We start from the raw sequence: 8823 nt of genomic DNA, 5'->3' as shown, positions 1-8823 counted from the left end.
AGTCTTGTGTTCGTAAATGTGGAAAAGAGGAATAATTATGATCTCGTTCCTAGAGAGGCAGTGTGGGTAGTGGCTCCTGGATCAGGGAGATCTGGGTCCAAATCTGCTTTCAGTATGAAGCTTGTAGAGTAACCTTGATCCAGTCACTATTTCTCTGCTTAACCTCTCTCTGTGGGTATGCTGTGAGAGGGAAAATGGGCCAGCCCTTTAATGGGTCACCTTGAGTTCTTCGGAGGAAGGATGGAATGCAAATGTTAATAATGATGGGCCCTGCTTGTAGCTTCCAGAAGCATCATATAACTTCATGCATCACTTCTTTCCTTGCCGCTATTATCTAAATTCTCGGGAGAGCCTGTTCTGCAGTTTTAGCATAATGCTGCCCTTGGAACCCCCCCCCCCCGCAAAAAAACCCTTCCATCTGTTTCTTCCGTATTATGTCAAAGGAAAGCTTCCAGCTTCTTGTGTTGTTGTGTTGTTTTTTTAAAGGGCTGTGCATAGTTCCCTATAAATAACTACAGATTAACATTTGGTGTGTTAAAATGTGCAGATGCTTATTCATGACTTGGAAACAAAGTCCATGTGTTTAAAGTAAAAATGGATGATGGAAGCCTGAACTCGCTGACAGCAGAGGAATGATTAAGCAAAAGTAGGACTGCGGCAGATATTTTTAGTGGAACTATGTCAATACGCCTTTTTAGCTTTCCCTCTTTTTCAGAACTGTAAAACTGTGGGCTGGAACACCCTTGTTTTGTGGGTTGTTGGGAGCAGAAGTCCAGAATCTGTCATCCTGATATTCTGGGTGCATTTCCAACAGACGTCTGCAGTTGCCCCTGTCAGAGCGTTCCCCTCTGCTTCAAAAGTGACAGCATCGTACGTTCTTAACTATGTTAGTTAGATAAGCACCATAAGCATAACTTACCCTTTGGGTGAATTTTACAGGTGCACATTTCCCCTGACTTCATATGAGAATGTAAAACCACAGGCTTAATGTTAAGTTGTGGGTGAACATATCAGACGACACAGCGATTCTTCAAACAGCTCTTGTTTATTCACAGGCCAGAACAGAACAGAACTGAAGGGTTCCGCCAGCCTGCTTATATAGAGCTCCAGTACAATGTAACTGTAACAATTTTCTAAAACTATCCAATCACTGAACGTCACTTTCGATCCCTTATTTGCATAACTATCTACAGTATCCCCCTGCTGGCCCAGGGTGAGAACTTCAGTACATAACACTTAAGATATGAGATCACAGGTCTGCCATCATTTGACTTATGCCAAAAAAAAAGGAGTTTAGGGCTTCCTGGACTTCTCACTGGTTTGTGAATTTGGCCTCCTTCAACTGCCCAAATCTCAAATAGCTATGAAAACTAGCCATAAATCTAGGAAGTCCCCAACATCTCCCTTTGGCATGGTGGCATGCTTTTGCCAGTCTCTCGTTCAAAGTAAAACAAATTGAAATGGATCCATCAAAGTAAGAGTGAGATTGCAGTTCTTCGGACAAGAAAATTGCGTATTCTAGAAAGAGAAGAAAGAGGGGGAAAATAAAATTGCCTGTGCCAATTATCTGGGACTCAGGGGAGGGGGGAAAAGAGAAATTTAACACACACAAACCCCCATTTTCAATTTGCTTCTTGTTAATTTTAAAGTATGAGTCTGAATCTATGTGCATGCTAAAATGTTGTTCTTATGATAGAATGCATGTCCAAGTCTTTGGGGTGGGAGAAGGGAGCACATCACACAGTTCTCGATTTCCTCATCACCTGGTTCAGACATCACATTAAGCCACAATTAAAGTAAATTGGCTTAATGGGAGCAAGCAGTGGGTGCACGCTGCTGAAACTGCAAGCACTTGGCTTCTCCTCTACTGCTGCTGTGCTGCCACGGTTTAGCTTGTCATATCGTCCAAACCCAGGCACATGACCCATCTTCTCTCCAAAGAAGGTTTGTTCTTGAATTGGCATTCATGATTGGGGAGTGGAGGGGAGAGAAGTCACAAGCCTGGGTTCAGGCAACATGACCAGCTGGATTATGTCTAGTTTTCTAGCAGCGCTGCAAGAGAAGGAACAAAGCACCTGCAGTTTCTTCACATTAAACCATAGTTTAATAAACCATAGTTAAAATAATGTGGTGGGTGAACCAGGCCATCATGTGTATCTGCTAGCTACAGCAGCATTGGGGGGGGGGGGCTGTTCACATGAGGGATTTGATATCCCTCTCATCATTTTGTCAGCAACACCAAAAGAGCTCTTCTTATTTAATGGAGACCTCTGCTTTGCGTCAATGGCTCCGAGAGAGAGAGAGAGAGAGAGAGAGAGAGAGAGAACGAATAAATACCATTGTCGGTGTTCCACAAGATCTCCAAAATAAGCTATTCTTCCCTCACTTTCTATGGGAAGGCTGTGCTTTGTATTATTTTGAAACATAACTTCCTACTAGACAGTTCACAAGGTGTAAAGCTGCTTCCTGAGACTCCAGCCATGGCGATCGTCAGTAATTTCACCCTTGCGTCAGAATACAACGTTGCTCAGCAAAGGCAAAATAAAAACACGGTCTGATGTGTCCATTTGTTCAATCGTCCATTCGCTTCTCCTGTAACGTATGAAGAAACAATATACAGGTCTCTATTTTTGTCAAGCCAGAAGATCACCCTGAAATATCAATGAAAGACGGAAGTTCAGAGTCAACATAAAGGTTGGCATTTTTCTAACGGCAGAACATATTCGATTCTGCTTTGTTCCTTTGCCTGCTGTCATGGAAACCTGTGGGCATGGAGAATGACTAATGAGGTGCAGGCTAAGAGGAGAAAGTGCCTTCACCAAACAGGGCTTAGAGGAGACTGGTAATGTACGGATAATGACAGAAGTATAGTCATTCCCTGGTTCGTTTGTGAAGAATGCAAAACAGCCCACAAGAAGACAACGACTTATGCCAGAATCTTCCAAGCACTTAGAGCAGCATATTTGCATTAGAAAGTGCCTCAAAATTCTGTGATAGGAATAAAATATGAACATGCTTTATTCTCTTGGCAGAATCTGTTTGGTTCTTTGGTCCCTTAATCTTTTATAAATATACAGACCTGGTAAACGAGGAGGAGCAGGAAGAGAAGAGCAAGGCCTAGATTTGAGTTCATGGGTTAATAAAATTACCATAGTCTACTTGGTGAAAACAAATGGGGATAGATATACGGAAAGATAAATGGGCATTGTTCCATATTGGATAATGCACATTGGGATGGCTCCATCTGATGTGCTTTCATCTGCACTGTGGGTGCAGCTGGAGAAGTGCAATTTGCATCTGCCTTAGAATCCAGCTGTGAATTTGCATCTCTTCCACTGGTGGAAGAGGGACCATAGATCAGTGGCGGACCAAATGCTTTGCATGACAAATGTTTCAAGGTTAATCCTGGAGCTTCCAGTTAGAAGGATCAGGTAGCTGGTAATGGCAGAGACCTCTGCCTAAGTGCCACTGCTGCTAAGAGTAGACAGCTTGCAGCACCAGGCCAATTGCCCATCTAATTCAGTATCCTCTTCTCAATAGCGGCTGACCAGGTGCCTGTGGGAAATTTGCAAGCTCTTCTTGATGACTGAAAAGGTGAGATGTATCCTGCCTTGGATCTTGTTGCCCAATCATACCAACCTGCTACTTAACAAGGGGAGACAACCTGGGAGAGAAAACAATTTCCCTGGGGGTAACTGACTGAAATCCCATACAAGCTTCTCTGGGAGCAAGTCGAATTGAACTCAGTGAGATTTGCCTCAGAAAAGACAAATGCACATGCATGCAAGATTCTACTAGCACCTTGAAGACTGACTTTTGTTGCAGGCACCACTCCTATTATCAGAGAAGCAGGCACTGGTTAAGAAACCAGTAAATGCAGTCAAAGGAATGATGTATACAGCAAATACACAGCAGTTGCTTGTTATTTGCATCTGAAGAAGTGAAGTTTAGACTAGGAAAGCTTATGACACAGCCAGTTTGCATGAGCACAATCCAATGAATTAACCCCCCCCCCCTTTGTATAGCTGACAGATGTATTATGCCACTGTAAATCTGCTAGTCTTATAGATGCTATAAGTTGCCACAAGCCTTCTTTCGCTTGTGTTTGAATTAAGTGAGAAAGTGATTGGGCTTCACACATTCAAACAATCAAATGGCAGCTGCAGAGATACGGAGCACAGCTGTGTGCCGTTGTTTTAAAACTGTGGAGCCGCATTTTCTGCTCCCCACCCAAATAGTGTCAGCCATAAACTTCCATTTCAGTTTTGCATTGAACTACACATGCAGCAGCAGAATTCTCATCCCCAGACAGGCAGAGAGGATGCATTTGAGGGTAAGAGGGAGAAGTCAGACAAAGCCCTGAAGGTTAGCTATGTGACCACAGGCTCCAAAAAGCAATGGGAATTAGGAATCAGCAGGCAATTTAAGCCAAAAAGCCAATCACCTCTTAAGGAAGTGGTAGCTGGTAGGAATTTCTCTCCCCACACCACAACCGCCCTGGGATCTTTAGATGAAAAGTGATATACAAATTCAATAAACAACAACTTGCAGTGGCCTAAGGGCAGGTTGTGTTTTTCTGCCTAGTCTTGCACTGACTGGACATAAATAATATAGACTTAAAATTATATGACTGAAGATAGCCTGAAGATGGTCAATTCTCAGCATACAAACAACTACCTTCTACCTTGTCAGGCCAACAATCCATCCAGCTCAGGATTGTTTACCTTGACTGTCAGTACCTCTCCAGGATTTCAGACATGGCAACTTTCCCAGCCCTACCAGACTGGTTAGTGCAATTGGTAAAGCACAAGATTCTTAATCTCAGGGCTGTGGGTTTGAGCCCCATGTTGGGCAGAAGATTCCTGCTTTGCAGGGGGTTGGACTAGATAAAACTCACCGTCCCTTCAAACTCTATAAATATATGACAGGAATAGAACCTGGGACTTTCAGTGCGCAAAGCATATACAGTGGTACCTTTGGTTGCAAACAGGATCCGTTCCGGAGGCCCATTTGCAACATGAAAAGAACGCAACCCACAGCGGCACGTATGCACATGTGCGGGTTGCAATTCGCCGCTTCTGCGCATGCGTGTGATGTCATTTTGCGTGTCTGCACATGTGTGAGTGGCAAAACCTGGAAGTAACCCTTTCCGGCACTTCCAGGTCACTGTGGGACGTAGCCTGAAAGAACGTAACATGAAGCGGACGTAGCATGAGGTATGACTGTCCTCTTGCACTGAGCTGCAACCTTTTCACTTTTTAAAGAAATTTTGGCAGGTTCTCCAGGGCATTAAGAAACATGACTTTGTTCTGAGAGAAATTCGGGTAAATTGTGGTTCAACCTTGTCTTTTGATGAGAAGGAAGGCTTGTGAACTTTGGAAGCTTGTGCCTGACATTTAGAAAGTATGCTCCATCAAAAGCACCCTTTCACAAGTCTCTCCTCAGCTGCAGCAACATACCTCGAATGGCCTGGAGTGCTAAGCAGGTCGGTTTATGTATTTAGGAAAATTCACAAACCGCTTAATAAAGATAAATCTCTATAGGGTGTACCTGAAACAATATAAAATAATAAGCAGTCATGCTCAGATAAAATCAGCAAAATGGTAGGGGGGGGAATACTAGATTATGCTAAGCAACTAACTTATGAGACCCGATGGTGAAGGGTGGGTAAGAAATTCAATTAAATAAATAAGAAGAGCCTGCTGGATCAGGCCAATAGCCCATCTTGTCCTTCCTGCTGTTCTCACAGCGACCAACCACACAACACAATATAAATAATATAACTGGATAGACTTACTTATAATAAAAACTTGCCACTCCTTGGTTCTGTTCAAACTAAGCCTGATCACAGTAAGGCTAAATCACTTTGAGATGTTTTTGGAGAAGCGATTCATAAATGGAGTCAAATAAATGAATAATTGTGTGGGGGGACATTGGAGCGTTCACACCCATCTTGCCCCCTACATGGCAAGGTTGGGTGGAAGGAAAGGTCTGCAGGAGGCTCCCATCTGCAGAATGTACTCTGTGGCAGGGAGTCCTGAACTATCTGAGTTTCCAGTGAAGAGGAGTTTCCTGAGCATGCTCAGTCAAAGGTGCGCAGAAGCCGCTTTCACATAATCTCCAAGTGTCCTGTTTCAAGCGAGACATCCCGGATTGATGGAAGCTGCCCCAGCTTCCAACCCCCGGCTCCTGTGCTCTAGATGGCCATTTTTTGGGCTCCGCACTGTGGTGCAAATCAGTTGGCTCACACCAGAGTATGAGACCAAAAAATGGGGGAAACCCCTTACCTTGACTCTGCCACTCTTCTTCCTCTATCTGTCATGGTCTGCAGGGCTGGCGAAGGAAGACCAGGTGGACACCAGTGGGCAAAGGTAGGAGGGGGTAAGCAAGAGGGATGGTGGGGTGCCCCGATTTCCCCTCTTTAAATGATGGGGGTTAGGCTTTCAACACAAAGTAGGGGAGTGGTGATGGAGAAGATGTACTTGGCTACAGTGAGGGTGGAGCCAACATACTGGGCCCTTGCACCTTACACCCATTTAGGTTTCACCTGATGAGGATGAATGATTGGTTAAAGGGCAGGTTTTGGGGCTGGGCCTTGATTCATCAGCTGCAAGTGGGAGCACCCCAAATCTCTTCCGAAGAAGCTTAACTTGATCCAGTTGATAGCAGGCAGGAAGAATCATTTCCTGCTTTCTCTTGAAATTAAGGCTTTGGTTTCTTGCTAGATTTCAGCTGGTCATCTGATGCAGCCCCTCACAAGCTGAGAAGGCAGCCAATTAGTCCCCATGTGGGTGGGTGAACAGTTCCCCTTAAAGGAACCGCCTCTCACTGCAAACAGCTGAAATGTCTAGTGGGGTCATGTTTTCTGCTCCTTTTCATCTAGACAGTATTTTCTTCTAATGAGGGAATGTATAATTTATTGGGATCAGGGAGACGTTCTTCAATTTGAGTCTGCCGGTCTTCCTTGATGCTTGCTGGAACAGCTTCTGCCTAAAGCGCTCGCTCCACAGTTTCCCTCCGCCTTTCCACCTGGACCAGTTCCTTCTGTTGAAATTGATGAAATGAATGTCAGTATCCTACCCCCACAAATCCTCTGAGTTTGTCTCATCTTAAATGCAAGGGACCAAAAGTTTTTTTTTCTTTGAGCCTGCACGGATCTCCTGATCGAAGTGGAATTTGTTCTGGGAATAAAAACGCTTTGAAGACACTTTATTAATATATTAATGCACGTTTTTAAATGCAAGCGGATTGGCATTTCATCTTTCTGTCTTTCGTTACATACCGTAATGTGAGGCGTTGATTGGAATTTTAAATTGCCACTTAAAAATTAAGAGAGATGTTGACTAAGGAAATGCTTAAGCATGTTTAAAAGGTAAAGGATGGAGAAGAGCCCAGTAATAGTAGATCTCCCAGCCAGCCAGGCTATGCTCTGTGGGCCAAGAGCGTCTTGTAAGACTGTCAGCTCTGGACCCAAAGTCTGAAGCCAGTCAGGTGACCTGACAGGTCAGGGTGGCACATCAATCCATATAAAAACCTTTGCTGTCATTTTTTCAGTCTGAGAAGCTTGGAATACAGGATGGCAAGCAACACAGGGGAGGGCCAAGGATCAAAGGTGGAACATCTACTTTGCATGAGGAACATCTCAGGTTCAATCTCCAGGTAGGGAAACCTTGGAGAACCATTGTCAGTCTGGGCTAGATGAACCAACTGTCTGATTCAGTATAAAAGAGTTTCTGACATTCCTAACACCATCTTTCTGTCCTCGTCCCATCGAGCCTTGCCTGCCTGCGTGTTCTAATATCTGACCACCAGCTCATCTTCCATCGGGTCATCTTGCTGTCTCTGGCTTTTCTGGACTTGTGCTGTATTCAGCTAACATTTATATATTATTTTATTTTACAGAATTTGTACACCACTTGATTGCAACAAAACCTCTATGTGGTTTACAAGAAAGATTAAAAGTTACTGTTAAAACTTTCACTCAGAGTAGACCCTCTGGAATTAATGGACCTAAGTAAGTCATGAACGTAAATTTCAGTGGGTCTAACTCTGAGCAAAAAGCTGACTAGAATCCCTTGTTTGCCTGGCCTCCAGGCAGACACCTGTGACCACATTGCTTGTCTCTGGTCCATTCAACCCTCACCCACCCAGGTCAGAATTGAATCCCAGCCACAGCTTGTCATAAAGCTAATCTCCAGACCCCAAGCAGGGCAAGACACCAGAAGGCCACCATTTTAATCGGCAGCCCAATGTTTCTGATATCTTAGTTCCACCCTGACTTTTTGCCTCTGGCTCCTTTTCAAAACCATAAGCAGTATTCAAAACTACTGTTTTGAGGTCCAATCTTCACTATTCTTTTAAAGCAGTTTTATACCATTTTAAAAAGCCATGGCTTACCCCCCAAAATACTGGGAGTTGTAGTTTGTGAAGGGTGCTGAGAGTTGTTAAGAGACCACTATTCCTCTCACAGAACTACAATTCCCAGAGTTCCCTGGGGAAAGGGATAGATTGTTAAACCAATCTGATGATTGCAGCTCTGTGAGAAGAATAGAAGTCTCCTAAGGGACGCAGGTGGCGCTGTGGGTTAAACCACAGAGCCTAGGGCTTGCCGATCAGAAGGTCAGCGATTCGAATCTCCACGACGGGGTGAGCTCCTGTTGCTCAGGCCCTGCTCCTGCCCACCTAGGGGTTCGAAAGCACGTCAAGTGCAAGTAGATAAATAGGTACCACTCTGGCGGGAAGGTAAATGGTGTTTCCGTGCACAGCTGTGGTTTGCCAGAAGCGGCTTAGTCATGCTGGCCACATGACCCGAAAGCTGTATGC

Source organism: Podarcis raffonei, chromosome 5 (assembly GCF_027172205.1).
Source record: "Podarcis raffonei isolate rPodRaf1 chromosome 5, rPodRaf1.pri, whole genome shotgun sequence".
NCBI classification, from domain to species: domain Eukaryota; kingdom Metazoa; phylum Chordata; class Lepidosauria; order Squamata; family Lacertidae; genus Podarcis; species Podarcis raffonei.
Note: the sequence above shows the minus strand (reverse complement) of the source record.